Consider the following 23,131-nt stretch of genomic DNA (forward strand, 5'->3'; position numbering starts at 1 on the left):
CTAATTTCACAGAAATTATACAAAGAATATGAAGTGATAGTCCTTATTTATGACATATAAACTAGAGGTTAGTTCTAAATTTAAAAATCAATACATCAAGATAATGAGAAGGAAAGAAAAAAACTGGGAGAAAACTTTTACAAAAGACATGAGATAAAGCACTATTATCCAAAATATACAATTAACATCTTAAAATTTAACCAAAGGTACATGATTTCAAAACTGAAGTCAAAAATCATTAACAGATATCTCTCAAATTATATATCAATGCCAAATGGGCATCTGAAAAGATACTTCACATCATATGGCATCTGGGAACTGCATACTTCATATGCTGAAAAGTATAAAATTATGCTAAAATATCTAAATAAGTACTATTGCTAGTGTACACTAGCATCCAATAGGGATGAATGGAGATGTTACTGGTGCCCGCTTGAGCAAATCGATGAACAACAGGATAACAGTAATACAGTGATCTAAATAAGTGGAGACATACACCGTATTTGTAATTTGGAAGACTCAATGTTATAATGATAATGGCTCTGCCCATATGAAAATTTCATTCACATTATCAGGCATTTTAATGGAAGTTTTCCATTTAGTTCTAAAATTTATATGAAAATGCAAAAGATCTCAAAGAGCCAAAGTTAAAGAACTTACACCTCCTAATTTCAAGTCTTATTATAAAGCTACAGTGATCAAAGTAGGTTTCAGGCCTAAGGACAGACAAATAGATCAGAATAAAAAGCCCAGAAAGAGCCTCACACTTAAACAATCAATTTTCTTTTTTTTTTTTTGTAATTTTATTGAATCACCGTGAGATAGTTACAAGCTTTCATGTTTTGGTTACAATCACACAATGATCAAACACCCATCCCTCCACCAGTGCACATTCCCCACCACCAATATCCCAGGTATACACCCTCCTCCTGCCTCCATGACAGACAATATTCCCCATGCTCTCTCTCTACTTTTGGGCATTATGGCTTGCAACACAGACACTGAGAGGTCATCATGTTTGGTCCATTATCTACTTTTGGCACCCATTCCCATCCCGACTGATTCCTCCAGCCATCATTTTCTTTGTGATCCCTTCTCTATTCCTTCTGTCTTCTCCCCTTCACTCATGAAGCAGGCTTCCAGCTATGGGGCAATCCTCCTGGCCCTTGTATCTACTGTCCTTGGGTGTCAGCCTCATGTGATGTTATTCTATACCCCAAAATGAGTGCAGTCCTTCTATGTCTGTCCCTCTCTTTCTGACTCATTTCACTTAGCATGATACTCTCCATGTCTGTCCATTTATAAGCAAATTTCATGACTTCATCTCTTCTAACAGCTGCATAGTATTCCATTGTGTAGATGTACCAAAGGTTCTTTAACCAGTTATCTTTTCTAGGGCACTTGGGTTGTTTCCAGATTTTGGCTATTGTGAACAGTGCTGCAATGAACATATAGGTACAGATGTCATTTCGACTGTGGTTTTTTGCATCCTCGGGATATATTACCAGAAGTGGTATTATCCAAAATATACAAATAATGGAAGCTCAATTCTAGTTTTTGAAGGACTGCCCATATTGTTTTTCAGAAAGGCTGGACCAGTCAGCAATCCCACCCACAGTGAAAGAGCATCAAAAGAGGCACTAAATCAATTCAATGTGGGGGTGCAGAATTATTGAAAAATGGTGCTGATATGACTGGATATTCATATAAAATATTAATCTTAACCCAGAACATAATCAAAATATGATGTAGACCATAAATATGTTCTCAGGTCAAAACTATAAAACACCTAGAAATAAGTATAGATTATTTTGTACTCTGAATATAAATAAGATGCATAAACATTTGACAAAATTCAACATAAGGTCACTATAAAGCACACTCATAGAACTGAACTGACTTTGACAATATCAGTGTGAAATCACAATTTATGATATACATATGTACACACGGACGTACAAATTTTAAAAAGAGATAATGTGTGTATACCCCACACACACACATCCTAGCTTGGTACACTGAAGACTGAAAAGTAATGATACAATCGTGGCAATAGGGACACCATGCTTCATCTTGCTACACACTGAAAGAAATATGATTCCCTGGAGGAAAATAGATTCAGGGGCTAGAGTACTAGAAATGAGCCCAGAGCACCTTTTTGTACCAGAAAGCATGTAAGTACTCAATGAATTGCAGAAACATAAAAATAACATGTTATCCAGGTTTAAAATTTCTTCACAGACCAAATATGGGCAATTTTAGTATCAAAGCAACTGGAATCATTAATCATAGGCGACAGAATCATAATGTAGTTTTAATGCATTTAAATTGGCAGAAAGAGATGGGAAGAGAAAATTTCTTTTCTTGTTGGGGCTGGAATGATAGTACAGTGGGCAGGGCATTTGCCTTGCACGCAGTCGACCCAGGTTGGATTCCCAGCATCCCATATGGTCCTCTGAGCACCACCAGGAGTAATTCCTGAGTGCAAACCCAGGAGTAACCCCTGTGCATTGCCGGGTGTGACCCAAAAAGCCAAAAAAAAAAAAAGAAAAAGAAAAAGAAAAATTCTTCATAGCAGAATGACAATTCATAAATACTAAACAAAATATATCATTGAAAGCCAGTTTTGGGTGCTAAATCTGTGTTTGAAAATTTGATGAGGAACAAAATAGTTATAGTGTCAATACTTCAGAGGGAATAATAGAATCTTGGCAGTGGAAAAATCTGGCAAATAGTAACTTACCCAAGAGTCTGATGTTATCACCAATACTGGAACAAACTAGTATCAGGTGACTCCAAGTAAACCACATTGAGAAATACAAAATGCGCTTTTGTGTTGGCCCTGTCTAAAAAGTATAACTTTTAGACATTCTAGAAAATAATTAGTCCGTAGTACTTTTTAATGTTAATGTCAAAAAATAAGATATAAAACTTCTATATCAAGAATAGCACAGATCTATTAAGAAACAACTCAGATCAAAGGAAACTAAAGAAAAATGACAATTAAATGTAGTGAGATTCTGTATGAGATATAGAATAGAGGTAAGAAAAATCAATAACAGACAGAGGTGACATAAAGACAGAGAAGAGGCAGGGGTACTTCAGTGGTCATGGGATGCAATAACTTTGTTCATCAATGCCACAAACTTTAGCACTCCTGTAGTCATATTAAACTATAATATAAATATAATTAAATTGTAGGAATAATTGTTGAAAGTACAAAATAGACTGTGAATTAGAAAATAATACTATATTAATTTTACCGTGGTTATATAAGAAAATACTTTGTTAGGGAATAACACAACCTAAACTCAAAGACAAACTATATTTATATATGCACTGAAAAAATGGATTTTTAAAAAAAAGCTGATAAATTTTAGTAAAGACTAGATGGCAATTTTTTGTAATCTTACATATTTTTCTCTAAACTTGAAATCATATAAAAAGTAAAAGTTACATTTGATACATAAATATAACAAAAACTGGAAAAACATTTTTGACAAATGTTTTAAACCAAAAGTTTACTTCTTTTGTATGAAAATACATTACAGAAAAGTATGGGGGGAAGCAGGAAGACTCTAAAAGATGAAAGAACACTCACAATAACAGCTAACCTTTAAAGAAACAAACAACAAATTTAAACCAGTAAGAAAACAATAAGATGCTTTTTTCCTGAAGTACTGGAGCAGAGGGCAATTGGGATAGAGAAGGGGCTACTATGATAATGATGGTTGGAAGTGATCACTCTAGATGGGAGAAGCATGCTGAAAGTGGGTAAAGGACCAAATATGATGGCCTCTCAGTATCTGTACTGCAAACCATAAAGTGTGTGTGTGTGTGTGTAAAAGAGAGAGAGAGAGAGAAAGAGAGAGAGAGAGAGAGAGAGAGAGAGAGGTGCCTGCTATAAAAGGAGGATGAGGAAGTGGGTGGTGGGAAGGATACTGGGGACATTAGTGGTTGGAAATGTACACTGGTGGATGGATGGGTATTGGATCAGTGTATGACTGAAACCTGATCATGAACAGCTTTGTAACTATGTGTCTTACAGTGATTCAATAAAATAAATTAATAAATGATAAAAATTAAAGAGTAATCAATATTAGCAAAGATTCCTCAACAAGGATGGACACTCAACAATAATCTATTGAGAGTGTACATTGAAACCCTTAGTAACAGTTACTTAGTAACATAGTTCAATAATATGAATCAAGCCTTAAAAATATCCCCACCAACTCACCCTATGGTTCTAGTTAGTTTATGACACCATCCTAGAAGAACCCAAACTATACTTAAAATATGTGCCCATGATAATTCAAAAAGGGGTACTTACAGTGGTAATTTTTTAATAAGTTTCATGGTAAATATTAGGGAAAATGGCTGTTAATTAGGATGTGACCATAAAATGCATTATATAATCATAATTACAAGTAATTTAAAAGAGAAATGCTATGTGATAAGCGTTAAGAGAGTGAAGTATGTAAAACTGAGCATTTAGTATAGTTGCCAAAGCCGAGCTGCACTACAGGAATCTTTAGCCACCACTGCCTGGTCCCTTCCCTGTCAGCGACAAGTATAACAGCTAACAGCTTGAGTCAGAGGATGAGGCTCTGTGGTTCCCCAGCTCTATCCCAAGAGCTAGTCTAGTTTTCCAAGGTGTCTTCAAAGGAGAGAAAACTTCCTGCTCCTCTTCTAAGACAGCAAACATGGAACATCCTGGGCTTGGGTCCCCCTCACTCCTTAGTCCCCCATCAGAAACTAAAACTAAGGCATCATTTTCATGAAGATTTTCCAAAGTCCTCACAGTCACTGTCACTGTCATCCCATTTCTCATCAATTTGCTCGAGCGGGCACCAGTAACATCTCCATTGTGAGACTTGTTACTGTTTTTGGCATATGGAATACATAAGTACCTGCCCTGGCTCAAGCTTATTTGAGCGATTTTTCCTTGCCCACCTCTCACCATCAGGGCACCACCTGCCCAGGTGTTAACACTCAATAACCTGCCTGGCCCTTTCACCACTCTGAGCACTTCTTGAGAGCATGGAACCACCCCCAGTAGCATTCATTAACCATTTTCTGCTCCCTATTTAAATTTCTCTACATTGTTTCATACATAAAAAGAAACTATTGACTATAGCTACTAAAAGTCACCCCAAAATGAAATATAAACTGGATATACAAGTTTATCAACAATTCCTCTTCTGTCAATTAAAAAGCACTGAAATGAAAACATCCCTGGGGCTTTCTTTAGAAAGCCTGGGCTCCAGAGGCAGACATAAAGATGGTACATACCTGACTGTTCTCTATCGTTGTGCTAGGACCAGTGGTGTCACTGTCAGCTCACTTGCTCACAAAGACCACTTGCTTTTAAAGTCTAATCATTAGCTGCCACCAAAAATACTCCCATCTGCGTGTTGCAGTCCTCAGCCACTACACCCAAGGCCACACCTGACTCTAGCTCTGCCCTATTCCCCACTGATTCCACCTTCCACTTGGCAAGTTTCCACCCAATTAGCTGAGCAGAACACAAATGAAGGGGAGGAGGAGGAGGTGAGCAAAGCTGGCAAAGCTGTATGGAGAAACCATACAGGAATAGGATGATGACAATGGAAGCAGCAGGCCAGCTAAGAGGATCCCTCAGTTAATGGCTATTTTGTCATCCAGAGGACTTATGTCATTATCTTGGAAACAGTCTCAGTTACTATAACCATAGGGGTGCTAGTAAGAGAAGATGAGTAATACTATTAAATATCTTACAATGAACAGACAGTCCAAACAACAACAGAAAATTATCCAAATGCGTGTCAGTTATATTAAGGTTGAGAACCCAGCCATAAACTATCTATTCATAGAGTTGAATCTAATCCAAATTTATCTTGTATAGAATAGACAGTGGGTAAAGGGGACCTAAAGCAGTTTAGAAAGGCAACCTAAACCTCCCCCACCTTGTCAAAGCAAAACTGGTTTGTTTGTTTTTTTGTGCAACCAAAGTTCTCCTTGGGGAATTAGGAACAAGAATAATATAACCTTACTGTGTTTCCTTTTTGTTTTTTGTTTATTTGTTTGAAATAATTGGGGTAGAACCCAGGGCTTTATGCATGCAAAGCAAGGCTCTACTGTTGAATTATATCCTTGGCCCAAGAGCATTAAAATGCAATAAAAATAAGAACACCTTTTCCTCAAGGGCTTGTTCCTCCATTCCACCCCATCATAATGTTCTTCAAAGACTGCTTCGTAGCAGAAACTGTGAGGAGATAATATTATCAAAATTGCCCAGACTGGTAAACATCTCCAGGGAAGTTGGCAATGCACCCATAGGGTCAGTGACCAATCCAGCTGTGTATCGCAACAGAACCTACAAAGCCAGACTCACAGTTCGCAGTTTAAGCCTTGAAGTGGAAAGCACTCAAAGATTACTCAAAAGGAAGAAAATAATGGTGCTGCCTTTCCAGATGAATCATTACAAACTTAAGAGACAAGAGGAACATTCTCAAAACTAAGAAATTCTGAACTTTGGTTTAAAATATTACATATAAAAATAATTGAGCATGTAAGCTATCACAATTGAAATTCCATTTATAAAAAAGTGCAAATCATAGAAGCAGACTGGTCAGTGAGAGAAAAATGGGGCAATGGTGGAGGAAAGTGAACACTGTGAAGGGATTGGTGCTGGAACATTGTACACCTGAAAACCTATTGTGAATAAGTTTGCAATTCACAGTGACTAATTTTTTTTTAAAAAGAAGCTTATTTTTAACAATTTTTTTAAATAAAATAGTGTTTAAAATTCAGGACCTGTTGTTGAAGGTTGAGCCTAGTGTGTGTACTAGTGTGTGTACATATATTATATATACACATTTATGTGTGTGTGTAAAAATATTTTTTCCACTAAGATTGATTGCCTTCTACTTTAAACCCCACCAAATAGGGTGCACTGCTCTTAGAATATTATAGAAGGGCTTAATGGCCCTTGGGTGAAATACAACAATCTTCACACACTTTCCTCTAAGAAAACTGTCTTGGATCACTTTCAGCAGTTTATTCATAACAAACAATACAAACTGAATTATTTCGGTTCTGCTTTGGGGCAGGGGTTGGGGTTCAGGATGGGAACATCCCAAATATGGTGATGGGAAGGTGTGGTGGTGGTGGGATTGGTGTTCAAATATTAAATATAGTCAAATATTGTGAACTACTTTATAAAAATAAAAAAGTAAAAGTCAGTGACCATAACACCATACTACAGTACAATATTTCTTGGTTACTTGAACAATTTTATCAGGCCATGATTTCCACCCACAGGAGATGAGAAAATCAGAGTATTCATCCAACACCATTTCTGGCTGAGGCTTAAAGAACTTTGACCTGATTATAAAGCATTATTTGCCAGTCTGATCCTGACTTGTATTCTTTTAGTGTTAAGAAGCACTTAACATATATAGATATAGAATGACTGCATTCATTTGTAATATATATATATATATATGTATATGAGAAGACTAATATCCAGGGGTTAGAAGGACTGATCAATGTTTGGAACTAACCACCAGTGTGTGGGGGAATAAGGGTAGGTAAGATAGAGAAGAGACTGCTATAACAATAATAGCTGGAAATGATTGTGCTGGACAAAATCTGAGGGTTAAAAGTAGACAAAGGGATATTCTTGATAACCTTTCAGTATTAATGTTGCAAACCACAATGCCCAAAGGGAGAGAGGGAGAGAGAGAGGGAGAGGAAGAGAGAGAGAAAGAGAGAGAGGGAGAGAGAGGGAGAGAGAGAGAGAGAGAGAGAGAGAGAGAAGAAAAGCACCTGCCAAAAAGGCAGGCAGGGGTGTGGGGGGTGTGGGATGATGGGAGGAGACCTTAATGTTGCAAACCACAATGCCCAAAGGGAGAGAGGGAGAGAGGGAAAAAGAGAGAGAGAGGGAGAGAAAGAGAGAGAGAGACAGAGAAGAAAAGCACCTGCCAAAAAGGCAGGCAGGGGTGTGGGGGGGTGTGGGATGATGGGAGGGGACCTGGGGACACTGGTGCTGGGATATGTACACTGGTGGCGGTATGGGTGTTGGAATACTGTATGACTAAAATCCAATCATGAACAGCTTTGTAAGGGTCTATCTCACAGTGATTCAATAAAAAAGTTTAAAAAAAATTATCTTGCCCTCCCTAGCCCAAACTTTTTTCTTCTCCAGTTTGTAAAACTGGAGACTATAACTGGCTTGATTAATATTCAGGAGAGCTGGAAAGACAGTACAAATGTAAGGTAGAGGGCACACCCAGTTGTACACAGGTCTTACTTCTGGCTCTGTGTTCAGGGATCACTCCTGGTAGTGCTTGGAGAACAATATGCAATGCCAGGGATCAAACTGGGTCAGCTGTGTGCTTATCACCTGTGTTATCTTTCCAGCTTGAGAATGGCTATTTTTTTTTAACTTTGATGACAAGAGAGTAACATTTTTCACTTCAACAGGTTTTTACTTGTCATAATTATCACAACTACCAGATGAAAAAGTATGTCTTACCACCTCCACTAAAGGTCAGAATAACCCAGGTCCAAGGTGATAGTGAAAGCATTGAGTCAATATCCTTAACCACATTAGTATATGCCCAATGCTACCTGGGCACATAAAAAGAACATTTATAACATCATCACAACTAAATTAACAAACTTAAATCTTTTGATAACTCTTTAAAATGTTAATGCTTTGCTAGCATATAATAGTGCCATTTCCTGTGAAGAAAAAGATATGTGACTCAGTGGTAGAATATCTAATTTTCATGCATGAGATCACCAGTTCCATTCCTGGCATAACCCCACATTGCTGAGTGTGATGCCTGGCACCACTACTATGGTTTCTGGCAGCACAACCTCCAGTATGCCACAACCAAATACATGCAAACCTCTTGATAGAAGTGTGCAATCCCCAGTAAGAAGTGTAGCCAAGTGGGTGTAGCCATACCCAAGCCTATGTGATCCTCCCATCAAGTCACTGAAACAATTAAAAGGCTAGGAGAGAAATGCTCACTCCATCATAAGGGAAATACAAAACAACTAAAGTGAACTATCACCTCACATTTCTAATAATGACCCATATGACAAAGACCACAAACAACAAGTGTTGGAAAGACTGTGGAGAAAAATGAACACTTGTAATTGTTGATGAAAATGTGAACTAGTCTAGTCTCTTTGAAATCAGTATGTAGGTTTTGTAAGATGCTAAGAGTACTCAGCATATACAATTCAGCAATTCCACTCCAGGTATTTATAGAAGAATGCACAAACTCTAAAAGAATACATGCCTTCCTATGTCCATTGCAGCACTATCTGCAATCCCCAAGACATGGAAAACCCAAGTGCTCAAGGACAGATGAATGGATAAAGATGAAGTGGCATATATACATGACAGAACAGTACTCTGTAAAAAATTAGAAGAGCTGCCATTTGTGACTAAAGAAGGTGAGTGGGAGGGTGTAATGTGGAATGATATACATCAGAAAGAGAAAGACAAATATTGAATGATTTCATTCATATGATGGACATTCAAAATAAAACAAAAAAAGAACAAGGTAAGGGAACAAATTCACCCTAATATTTGGATAACAGAACTGAAGTTACCAGAAGGAAAGAATACATGACTCACAAAAGACAAGGTGTTGGGGTGGGGAGTAGGGCAGGGGGGTGGTGTCAGGGATCCAACTATGGTCGTTGAAGGATTTTAACAGGTGTTGGGAATGGTGTAACAATTTACTTTTGAAGAGGTACGATAAAGTACTCCTAAATAAATACATATACACATTAATGTAACTCAAAGATACTTGAATTTAAAAATCAAATATGGCACCAACACCCATAAGCTGCAAAAGAAATTTCATCACCTTGATATTATCAGTAAGAATATAAACTGTATATTCACTATAGGAAATAATTTTGGCAATTTCAAAAAATAAAACTAAATATATATCGCACAACCTAACAACTGCACTTGATAATATTTATCCTAAGGTAATAAAGTCATATAAAACCTTACACAGGGCGCCCAGGAACAGCTTAGTAGTAGAATGTCTACCTTGCAAGTATGAGACCCAAAGTTTAATCTCCAGCACCACCTCATATGGAATATGCTGCACCTCATATGCAGCAGAACTGCAGTCTGTTATGGTAAGCACCAAAATAAAGTCCATGACTGCCAATGAACACCACAATTAAAAGTAAATTGAGGTGACTGAGCGATAGTACAGGAGGTAGGGCATTTGCCTTGCAAGAAGCTGACCCGGGTTCAATCTCCAGCATCCCATATGGTTCCCCCAAGCCTACAAAAAGTGATCCCTGACCGCAGAGACAGGAGTAATCCCTGAGCACCACCAGCTGTAGTCCCAAAACCAAAAAAAAGTTAAAAAATTTTTAATTAAAAATAAAAATAAGATGGTGTCTGCACAAAAATTTTTGTAACAATTTTAGTTAACTAGTCCATCAGTTAAATAAATTATAGTACATCCTCCAGAAAACAGAATAATACATAGCAATGTAAAAAGAATTAAAAATGAACTACCTGGACATGCAACAACCAGGACAATTTTTTAAAACTGTACTGTCTTTAAAAAAAAAAAAGCTAGCCAAAAGTATATGATTCCAATGATATAACATTGCTGAACAAAATTTAGAAATGTGAGAACAGACTAGTGGTTTCCAAGGGTTAAGAAGGCAGTCGTTGAGGGGGAGGGAAAAGGGAGAATATCTATAAATGGCAATATAAAACAAAGAGGGGTTTCTTGTGGGATGGTACTCCCCCTAGACAATCTAATACTTAAAATATTATGGTCCAGATGTCCTACGTTAGAAAAATGATGACACAGGAGAAAATTTGGAAAAAGTAAAATACATCCTTCTAAATTATTTTACAACTGCAGATGAACCTAGAGTTTATTTCAAAATAGAACATTTAATTTTTTAAAGTTATAAATGATAATACCTCAAATGAGCAAAGAGGAGTAGCATCCAAACAAGCAAAAAAGATTCGGAAGACATAACATATGAAAAGTTATTAATTCAGCAAGGCAGAAAGCCACATCATAAAACACAAGGCATATGGATATGGACATAAAGTGAGCTGGTATGCAAATAGGATACCAATGGACTTGAGCCTCAGGTTATCAGAGTGGAAACCTTCTGCCTAAAACAGAGATAAAAGTCTACAAATTAAATAACTGGTCACTTAGGCACCTAGCCAACCAGTGAGTGCTACGAGAAGTGGAGAACGGTCATGAAAGAAACTAAAACAAGTAGAATTTGCTTAGTCATCTTTCTGTAGGCATTTAGAAACTTCATATAAGAGAGAGAATTAAACGATGATGCCCCAGAATCTCTCTAAAACCCAGTCCTGACTAAGACCTCTGGGGTAATCTTGGAGGGAGGCAGGCCAGCCCAGACAAAGTCCCAGCAGCAGCTCCCACATCCCAGAGCTGCCATCATGCCTCTGGCTGAACCTCTACACCTCTGAACTGAGCAGCACAGAGAACCTAATCTGCAGAAAACTCCAAGTACATGGGTCTTCGTGGCTGAAAATCCCAGGTCTTCTCAGAGTCAGGGTAGGCAACACCTCCCCCATCTTCCCAAACTTCCAGAAGACCCTGCCAGCCATGCTCAGTTACATTAACTGCCCAGTTAACTTCCCAGTTAAATATTCTGGATTTTCTGGAGTGCATGCAAATTCTACAACACTGAAATTCCAGAAGTGCACACCAGATTGGGTGGGATACAATGCAGAAGCCAACCAAAGTAGACTAACAAAAACATTAACACAGAAGGTTTAACTTTCAACGAGAGCGACCTCAGATAAGAACTTAATGTTCCCATGATGAGATACACAATTTTCACAAGGTTTTTTCTACAAAAATAATGTTTTGATTATTTCATTAGCCATTTAATGGCAACAAGCAATCCAAAACAAATTATTGTGGGCCTACAACGGGTGAGGCTTGAGGTGTGGCTAGGAAAGTGGAGACAGTGGAGACCCTCTGGAAGGTGATAGTGGTGATGAAACTGTTATTGAAGTACAGAATTCCTGTAACAAATCATCATGAACAACTTTATAAACCATGATTTTTAAAGTCGGTGGGGGGGGGAGATGCTCCCACTAAAGCAATGGAAATAACTCAGAAAATCTGTTGATGACTAAATTTGGTTATTGGCACTTAATGTGACTGGACACAAATAGACACAAAGCTGCTCAAGACTGTACTAGCAGAAAAACAACTCCAGGTTTAGAATGTCTCTTCCAGAACTAAAAGACAATCTCTGGAAGTTCAACCTTCTACATATAGGCCAACTTCACAGAATCCAAGGAGATCATTCTCCCAATATCAACTCTGTATGTATGAGATGACCAAATACATAATAGAAAATGAAATTTCCTAGGGGATGTGCCTTGGGTACACTTGCGTACATGAAGGAAAAGGGATGTGGATTTCTCCTCAAGGAAACTCACTTCTAAGAAGGGGACCTTTCCTCTATGTATGTCCACAAAGATTATAGAATCCCTGAAAGAGTGATGCTATGCTTCACCTTTCAAATGGGATCATTTACTAGCAACTTTGTGCTCTTATCATGCATAGTGTGCCTTGGTTCACTTGAAAAAGAAGTGCGATCCAGACTGAGACACCTGAGCATCACTCAGAATAGGAGGCGATGTCTACTTAGGGAGACTATTGTGTCTGTCTACACATGGAAGAACGAAACACTTTGCAACCAGAATGGCCAGTTCCTGAACAAATCAGGAGATTACATTTTCTAGTCTCCCTTGCAAATATATTAGAAGTCAAGTGATTGATTTCTGGTCAATATGATGAGGCAAGTAATGTCAGCCACTTCTATGTCTGGCCTTTAAAACATCCACTGACACTCTCCAGCTCTACTTTCTACTGACACTTTGGAAGCCAGTTGACAGCTACAGCTGGAAGAGTTATATCCAAATTGTGATGGATTTGGCATGACAGATATAAATATTTCATGGTTGCTACTGACACAATTATTAACACAGCATAATGTTTTCAAACTGTTCAAGTTCATACAAATAATTTTATTCTGACATAGTAGGTTTGTGATACAGCCTGAGATTCTATACTTCTAACAAGCACCAAGATGATGTCATTGTGGCTGGTCAAGGAATACACTTTGAGGAATAAGAGCCAAAATTACCAAACCTAAGTATAGGGGGAGAACAGATGTTTCTCTGGAGACCGAAAAATGCAGAGGAAAAGAAACACAACTGACACAGGAAGTTGGTAGTAACATCGCATCAATATCCATTCTTAATTTCTTTAAAATAAAAATTTCCAGGTTAAAAACTCTACACACACACAAAAAAAAAACTCTACACAAACATATCACTTCCAACTGAATTCGGGTTTACACTAATCCAAAGGCAGGATTATGGAACACTCTAAAACAAATGCTTCCAGAAAAACACAGAGATTGATGAGAAAGATGATATGATAGAACACTGTATCACTGCATCACTGTCATCCAGTTGATGATCGATTTGCTCGAGCGGGGCCAGTAATGTCTCCATTCGTCCTAGCCCTGAGATTTTAGCAGCCTCTCTTTACTCGTCCTTCCCAATGGTGCCGCACTGGAGGCTCTTTCAGGGTCATAGAATGAGACCCATCATTGTTACTGTTTTTGACATATCAAATACGCCACGGAGAGCTTACCAGGCTCTGCCATGCGGGCAGGATACTCTTTGCAGCTTGCAGGGTTCTCCAAGAGGGAAAACTATACAATAAGAGGTCTCACTGCCGTAAATTCAGCTGCATGCTTCTGGCAGCTTCGTTTTAGTCTCTGGATCTTGGCCATTAATGGGATTACACGGCACCGGTTGCGGGGGGAGTTTGTGGGTGTGACTGCCTAGCTACTGGAAAACTGGGTGGAAGGGGCCCAGTCCCAATCCAAGCAGGCTTGGATATCTTAGCCACGGGTCCCACATACCTGGGTTCCTCTGTCGGTTCCTTCATGAATGAGGCTCATCCTAGTGTGTGGAGAGTGGCCTTTAGCATGGCTGTTGATGGGTTCTGGAGGTTTTCAGCAGCTAGGGTTCTGCTTGGGGTGGGGAGGGAAACTCAACCCATCCCCCTCTGAGGGGCTCTGGTGAAGACAGCCAGGTGCGGGGGCAGGAGACTCGGATGTGTCTCACGCATGAAGGAACTGGCAGAGGAACCCAGGTGTACGGGCCTCCGAATGGAGATGTTACTGGTGCCCACTCGAGCAAATATATGAACAATGGGACAACAGTGCTACAGTGCTACAATTAAGTTATTTGTAAAGATAGGTAAGAAAGGAAATATGGATGCTGGGAGATAGTTTATGTGATAGAGTATATGTCTAGCACACGCAAGACCCTGACTTCAATTCCTACCACTATATGATTCCCCAAGCACCACCAGGAGGCTTGAACATCAAATCATAAGGCCCATAGCATACTATGCATTGTGTACTCAAAAATATCATGCCATCACTAGAAGACATGCAAAGAATGTTCATATTATCACCCAATTAAGAGGGAAAAAGACTAATAATTCAATCATTCCTCAAGACCACAAAAGTCAAGTAATGGAATATATATTACAAATATATAATGTAGCAATGAAACATCAATAGATTAATCACATAAAAATAGGGATTCTCTAGTCTGATACTACATAGGATAAAAGACCATACATCTGACAAAGAAACACTATCTAAAATATTTAAAGCATTCATAAAACTCAACAAGAAAATAGCAAACAAACCCATTAAAAATGGGAGGATCCCTGCCAGATGGAGTCCTGGTGACCAAGAGCTTCCACAACCAAGGCCCAGGTATGCAGGTTCCAGGACTGAATCTCCAGACTGCATGGCAGCAGAGAAAGTTTGCTACATCTACACAATGGAATACTATGCAGCTCTTAGAAAAGATGAAGTCATGAAATTTGCATATAAGTGGATCAACATGGAAAGTATCATGTTGAGTGAAATGAGTCAGCAAGAAAGATACAGACATAGAAAGATCGCACTCATATGTCGATTATAAAGTAGCAGAATGGGACACTAACACCCAAGAGTAGTAGAGATAAGAACCAAGAGGTCTGCCCCACAGCTTGGAAACTGGCCTCACATGCTGGGGGAAAAGGCAGCAGAGACAGAGAAGGAAACACCTAGTAGAGAATGTTGGGAAGACTCACTTGGGTTGAAAGCTGCCTACCAAAAGTAGACTATAGACCGAACATAATGGCCACTCAATACCTCTTCTGCAAACTACAACATCCAAGAGGAGAGAGAACAAAAGGGAATGCCCTGCTGCAGAGGCAAGGTGGGGCAGGGGAGATGGGATGGGGGTGGTAAGTCAAGAGAAAGACAAATATCCATGAGCTCACTGATATGTAAAATATAAAGAAATAAAGCAAGAGAACAATGGCTGATGAAAACAAATCCTTAGACTCCATCAACAGAACTGAGTTTACCAAAGGGATGAGCTGCAGTCTGGGAAGAAGAAAGACAAGGAGAAACTTAGAGACAGAAGTATAGGATCCTATATTGGCACTTTGCTGGTAGGTATCATACAATAACATTGTAGCTTAAAACGTTAATATTAACGCTACTGTCACTGTAGCACTGTTGTCCTGTTGTTCATCTATTTGCTCGAGTGGGCACCAGTAACGTCTCCATTGTGAGACTTATTGTTGCTGTTTCTGGCATATCGAATATACCATGGGTAGCTTGCCAGGCTCTGCCGTGCGGGAGGGATACTCTCAGTAGCTTGCTGGGCTCTCCGAGAGAGTCAAAGGAATCGAACCCAGGTTGGCTGCATCAATATTATCTAAATAAAGAAGTAAAAGTGTATATAAAATAACTCTAGCATTAAGTTCAGTAGCACACAGATAAAAATATGGACATTCAGATGTGTAAGCTCTTTAAAAAAAAGAAAATAATAAAAGAAAATCATAAGGTAATAGTTATGTCTGTGAGAAGGCAAAAGGATACAGTGAGAGAGAACAATCAAGGGGCTTTAAAGCTAATAATGCTACCCAAAACCATATCACATACGCAGTCCTATATCAACTGGTTCTTGCATTGAACTGTCCAATGCAACTGGACAAGTACTGCTGGGAGTGACCCATTTGTCCCTTGGGAGCTCCCCGACTTCTACAAAGTACTAATAATATAAGGTTGTATGGCTGGCAGTGATTACAGACTAACAGCATTTAAGTTCTAAACATATTTTCTAATTATTATATATAAATATATTGGCTTTTTGGGTCACACTCAGCGATGCACAGGGTTTACTCCTGGCTCTGCACTCAGGAATTACTCCTGGTGGTGCTTAGGGGACCATATGGGTCGGTGAGACTCGAACCTGGGTCAGCCGCGTGCAAGGCAAACGCCCTATCTGCTGTACTATCGCTTCAGCCCAATTATTATATATCTTAATTGTTGTAGGAGTCATATACAATGGTGCCTACAGCCAGCCCATCAAAGAAAATAATGAACCTAGAAACTCATACCTCACATCATATACCCTAGGAGTTCTTTTCAAAGAGATCACACACCGCCTTTGGTGCAGGGTTGGGTGGTGATTAGGAAAATTCGAAATAATGGTGGTGGGAAGGTGTAATGGTGATGGGACTGGTGTTGGAATATTGAATGTAATATATTATTGTGAAAAACTTTGCAAAAGTTTTAAAAATAATAAAAATAAAACAGATCATAGAGCTAAATCAAAGGTAAAACTTTAAGATAATACAGGCTAAAATCCCTGTGGTCTACTTTTTCATTCAATAATATTTCAGGTATCCTTGTATATTAATAAATATATACTTTGGTATTCTTAAAAAGAAAATAAAAGGAGGATCTCTAAAAACTTTCCAAAGTCTTTAGTTTTTAACTTTTTTTTTTTTTTTTTTTTTTTTTTTTTGCTTTTTGGGTCACACCCAGCGATGCTCAGGGGTTACTCCTGGCTTTGCACTCAGGAATTACTCCTGGCGGTGCTTGGGGGACCATATGGGATGCCGGGGATCGAACCCTGGTCGGCCGCATGCAAGGCAAACGCCCTACCCGCTGTGCTATCGCTCCGGCCCCAGTTTTTAACTTTAAAATTCATTGTTGAGTTCCTTATTCATACAGTCAGCAAACTTTTTTGTTTTCTTTTTGTGTGTGGTTGTGTGGGTCACACCAGGGGTGCAAAGGGGTTACTGCTGGTTCTGCACTCAGGAATTATTGCTGGAGGTGCTTAGGGAGTCATCCAAGATGCCAGGAATCAAATACAGGTTGGCTGCAAGGCAAGTCCTCTACCCACTGCACTATGTCTCTGACCACCAATTTTTTTGTTTTCAAATTGAGTTCCTTTTATAGAGGTATCTGAGTTCTCTAGATACTCTGGGTAATAACTTATTTTTTTTTAATTTTTTATTGAGTCACCATGTGGAAAGTTACAAAGTTTTCAGGTTTAAATCTCAGTTATACAATGCTCGAATACCCATCCCTTCACCAGTGCTCATATTCCACCACCAAGAATCCCAGTATAGCTCCACCCCGCCCCCCCACACCCCTAACCCCCTGACACCCCTAGCCCCCCCACCCTTAGCCCCCCCCCGCCTGTGTAACTAATAAATTTCACTTTACTTTCACTTTGATTGCATACAATATTTCAACAAAACTCACTATTATTGTTTGGAGAGTCAGTCTCTCCCCTAAAGTCAGACCTGCTGAAAAGGAAGCATTAGATAATTTGTTTTCCATTGCTGAGGATGAAGAGGTATGAGGTCGAGTGACCACACTTAGCAGCCTCTCAGTTTTGGGTTTCTATAATTTAGTATTTTAGTAACTAAGTACTCTGGGTAATATCTTATTATTAGTTTTATGATTTTCTTTTGCAGAAGCATTCTACTGACGGAAAACAACAGAACCTCTAATATGCTATTGGTAGGGAAATAAAACAGTACAACCACATAGAAAAAATTTGACAAGATCTAGTACAATGACAAATGTGTACACTTGTGTACAGCAGAATCCTGGTTTTTTGCCTCTGGAAATCCTTATACTTGAAAAACACCTACAAGGATAGAACAGTGGCGGGGGGCGAAATAAAAATAAAACAGTAAACTAAGTGGGGAAAAAACACATAATGTGGCATTTACATGAAATTCAAAAATATTCTAGATTAAACAGTGTTTTACACGAATTTATGTATAGAGAACAAGACTATCAAGAAATACAAAGAAATAGTACACGTTCCAAGGGAGTCAGACAGCAGTCAGGATGGAGCACTCAGGTTTCAATGGCATAGGTATTCTATTTTTGAATTTTATAGATGTAGATCTCGTAGTTTTTTATGTGTAGCATTTCATAAATTTTTCAAAGGGCTATTAGAAAAGCAAAAGCTCTAAATATAGGCATGGCCTCTGCAATATTTATATTAAAAATTTATTCAGTATTTCAATGAAATTCAAAACCGGTAGTCTGTATTTTTTCTGGCAACCCTAAAACGAGCTACATGGTGGTGCAGTATCTGAATAAAATGTAGAATGAAAAATGATAAATAAGCCAGAGAGGATAGTACAGGGAATTGGTGGGCATTTGCTTTGCACAAGATCAACCCGGGTTAAATTTCCAGCCCCTCCATACAGTCCCCTGAGCCCACTAAGGGTGATCCCTGAGTGTAAAGCCAGGAGTAAGACCTGATCACTGTTGGGTGTGGCCAAAAAATAGAAAAGAAATAAAAATGCCTGTCCTCAACCAAGAAAAAAATTTAAAAGGTGCAGTAATCAGTTTCCTCACTAGGTAACAGAAGCTGGCACCAAAAAGGCAAGTGACTTGCTAAATTAAAAGACCCAACAAGAGAGTCTACTCCACAATGAAAAAGGTACTTTATCAGATACCTTGGGTTCCATTCACAGCCCAGTTGATGCCCACTCTGGCTCATCACCCAGAAACAGCAACGCAGATGCAGTTAGAGTCTATGGGCTTCCTCTTTTACTATCAATCTTGCTTTATAGTTTCAGAAACTGACTACAGTCAGTTTCAACTTAGTTTCCAAAAATAAATTAGGAAACTATTTTTATTAACTTCCCCCCCCCGGCAAAAAAAAAATCCCCTGCAAAAATTTTTGGAGGATCTATACACATTCCCTAACATTGATGTTCACTCACTATATGAAAAGAGGGCCACATTTTCTTCTAAACTCAGTTCTCTGAAAATACAAAACTGCCTTGCTTCAGGGTCTCAAAATTTAGAATGTCCACTGTATTCCATAACTCTGAAGAGCTTAGTTCCACTTTTCCTATTTTCAAAGAAATCATCCTAATCCTTTTCAGTAGCTCTCATAAAAGTCTAGTTTTAAAAAAGAATCTGCCACTCCCATTTTGTGCCTAAGCAACCAAACCATGTGAACAGCAAAAAGAACAACAACAACAAAAAGCCCAAAACAAAAAACTATGCTCCAACTTCTCCCGGGAACAGAATGCAAGATGACAGAAGAAAGTTCTTTATTCCTGGCCTTTCCCTTGTATTATGAAGCACATACTGTCTCTCCAGCTGCACGACATACGTCTGAACAACTATCAAAGAAAAAACAAGAGGACACACAAAGGGCTCAACTTCCAGATCCCATTAAGAGTCCTCAATTCTGAAACAGAGCTTCTAAAGCAGAGACCCCTGGTGGGTGGGGGAGTAGGGAAGATGGAGAGAGGGGGCCGAAGGGGAGAAAAGGGGTTGACGGATGAGGGTGGTGGGAAGAATGTGACACAGATCCAAGTTTCTCTTACACGCTGGTCTTCCAAATAAGAAAGGTCCCGCTATAGTAAAGTGGGGTGTGAGGTTGGGGTGGACTGACTGCAGGAAGCAGAATCTACACCCGTGATGACTTCTTCCAATTCCTTTTTACTGGAAACTCGACCCAGATGAACAAGAATCCAAATCGTGTGGACTCGATGACAGACTTCGGAGGGGGAAAGTAACAATTAAAAGAGGGGCGGGGGAGGGGGAATATATACCTCCGCTTTCCCTGTGGCAGCGTCCAATACACGCGGTCTCCCTCGAGATCACACACGCCAGCAGGGCCGGTGCTCGCGCAGCCCCCGGCTCAGACTTTTCATCCACACGGCGAGTTCTCGGGGCGGGGGCGGGGGCGGGGGCGAGGACGCGGGCGGACTTTCGCCGCGTCTCACAGCCCGGCCTGGCACTGACTGACTCCCACGGGGCGAGCCGGGGCCTCCGCGCGCGGTCTGTGGTGTCCGGCTCGGTCCGAGAGGCAGCCTCGAGCCCACAGCCCGACCTTGCTGTCGCCTTCCAGCCGGCTCCGCGCCGGCCCCCAGACCCCGGATGACGCACCGGCCCACCTGTCGCGGAGCGCACCGCCAGCAGCCACACCCCCGCCGTGGCCCCGGCTGGGCCGCCGGGTCCCGCGGCCAAAGGCAGCGGCTGAGCGCTGCGTGGGGGTCCGCCCGTCCCCGGGCAGCGCGAGTTACCTCAGGTGGGCGCGGAGCTAGCGGCTGGGCCGCCCCGGCCTGCCCCGAGCATGCCTAAGACGCGGACGCAGCCGGTCCACAGCTCGGCCACCGCCGGGCCTGCCCACTGTGCTCTGCCGGAGAACGCCAACTGGGCTGTCACGTGATGCGCGCGTCACGTGCTCGCCCCGAGGGTGGGCGGAGCCGTTGCCTAGCGACGCGGCAGCCGCAGCTGGCGGAGGAGGTGGCGAGGCGGCTGTGGGTCTGCAGCGCTGCCATCGCACCTTCGTGCTTCGGCCACAGCGAAGGTTCGAGGCTTCAGGCCCCACCCTGACAAGATCGGGAGACTCCCACCCACCCTACCTTTGTCCTTTAGGGACCCCCACGCCTGACCGCATGTTAGCGTTTGGGAAGGAGAAGGAAATTATTTTGTTGGGATTATGTTGCAGAAAGAAACGGCATCCAGGCCCAAAACTAAAATAATGGAGAGAGCTGGGGAATAAGGTGTGGCGGTGATTGCCTTAGGAACACTCCCTTATGTTGCTTTTCTGAAATGGTTATGCCCACAGCACCCTGCACTCCAGCCTCCATGATAGAAAGTGTAAGAGAAATGTTATTCGTACTTCCAGTTTTTATTTTAAAGTATATTCTATTCTGATATAATTTACATTACGTGTTACATTATGTTCCATTAGGAATTATTCTTTGTATGTGCAAATACAAACATACCTAAATAGGGTTTTGAATGGCATTCAAGGTTTGGTCACGTGAACAGCTACTACGTTGTTTTCAGTGACTATTTCTTCCAAATTCAGTTTTTCTAGATCATACTTTGCAGAAGTGGAGCTTACGGCATTACCAGTTTCTCCAAAATTGTTCATTATAGGTGTCAGAGCAATAGTACAGGGTGTAGGGCACCCCGTCATGGTCCTCCAAGCCCACCAGGAGTGATCCGTGAGCACAGAGCCAGGAGTAGGCCCTGAGCACTGCCAAGTGTGGTCCAAACAAAAATAAATAAATAAATGTTCGTCATAAATGTCATAAAAACAATAGTCTACATTATTTCATAGTAAATCATGAATAAATTATGATAATGACCTGCAAATATTCCAGAATTGTTTTGTTGTTTAGATTTTGTTGATCTATTGGACAATTGATTCTTCCAGGCTATTTTGATTATTCAATGCAATTCTGATCACTTTGTACACTTAAAAGCAAACTGACAAGGTCAAATGAATGAATTCAAAATATCTTTAGCTCAGTACAAGGCCAGGGCCAAGAATGTAGCTCTAGGGTAGTATATGCTTTACAGCACCACAGTAACACACACACACACACACACACACACACACATACACACAACACACACACAAGCAATAAAATATCCTATTTTTTGTAACAAACTTGAATGCATCATTTTTTGAAAGTACAACATATAGTGATAAATTTTGTGTACCATCTTTTACTTTTTTTTTGAATCACCATGAAAAAAGTTACAAAGCTTTCAGGTTTAAGTCTCTGTGATACAATGATAAAACCCCCATCCCTTCACCAGTTCACATGTTCCACCACCAAGAACCCCAGTATACGTCCCATCCCACCCCACCCCACCCCCACTGTGTGGCTAATGATCTTCACTTTACTCTCTATATACTTTGACTACATTCAATATTTCAACAGAAAACTCACTATTATTATTTGGAATTTTCCCCCAACATCAAATCTGCTGAAAAGGCATCATTTGATAATTTGTTTTTCATTGCTGAGAATGAAGAGTATATGAGGTCTTGAGATTTTTGATTTATGGTATTTTAGTAATTAAGTCCAGAGAAATTTCTGCCAGAAGTTACATCACTGCAAGCTCGTACCTCTGGCTAGTGAGCTCTTTAAGATGGCGGTTGCCATGCGGCCGCCGCCACCACCGCTGCCACAGAAAGGAAAGACCAAGAGAGAAAAACCTTTCCCCTCCCGGGTGGCATGGGGTCACAGCTCAGTTCACAGTCTAGAAGCATTTCTGTAATAAGCTTCTGGGTGCCGAAAGTAGTTAGTAGGCCTCTGGGATCATGGTCTTTTAGGAGCAGAGGAGCCGTTCGTGTGCGCCGCTCCGGGTCTCCCCATCTCTTACCTTAGAAAACAGTTTGCAAGGTTAGCTACCACAACCTGGTTGACTTCTTCATTTGCTTTAGGCAAGAGCTATTCCATAATGAACAAAGATATGACTATTATCTTACACTGGTATAACCCATGCCTACATCAGAGCTTCTTAAACTTTTTCCACCGTTTGTTACCTAATAAATGCAGTCAGAAGAAGCTCTGATAGAAACTCTTTAGATTCATTGTGTGTGGTTGATATTTTATTTTTTTATTAATGAATCACCGTGAGGTTACAGATACAGATTTACATATTTTCGTGCTTGTGTTTCAGCGATACACTGCTTGAGTACCCATCCCTCCACCAGTGCCCATTTTCCACTGATGACCCCAGCATCCCTCCTTCCCCCCACCCCCACCCCACCTCACCTCTGTGGGAGGGTATCCCTTTTGTTCTCTCTCTCCTTTTGCATGTTGTGGTTTGCAATGAAGGTATTGGGTGGCCATTGTGTTCAACATATAGTCTGCTTTCAGCACAACTCTCCCATCCCGACAGGGTCATCCCACCA

The 23,131-nt window shown here is 40.3% G+C and overlaps 1 protein-coding gene across 3 annotated transcripts in view; it reads right to left on the reverse strand.

Moving 5' to 3' along the window:
* MARCHF8 (membrane associated ring-CH-type finger 8) overlaps positions 1-20,608 on the reverse strand; it is a 109,688-nt gene extending 89,080 nt beyond the window's left edge. For 2 of the 3 annotated variants that reach the window (XM_004607384.2, XM_012932513.2), the window contains exon 1: positions 20,019-20,608. The gene's annotated coding sequence lies outside the window, so the exon portion shown is untranslated. The remainder of the gene's footprint in view (positions 1-20,018) is intronic. The other variant, XM_055119044.1, reaches the window with a different exon arrangement.
* Positions 20,609-23,131: the final 2,523 nt, after the last annotated feature.

Source organism: Sorex araneus, chromosome 11 (genome assembly GCF_027595985.1).
Source record: "Sorex araneus isolate mSorAra2 chromosome 11, mSorAra2.pri, whole genome shotgun sequence".
Taxonomy (NCBI): domain Eukaryota; kingdom Metazoa; phylum Chordata; class Mammalia; order Eulipotyphla; family Soricidae; genus Sorex; species Sorex araneus.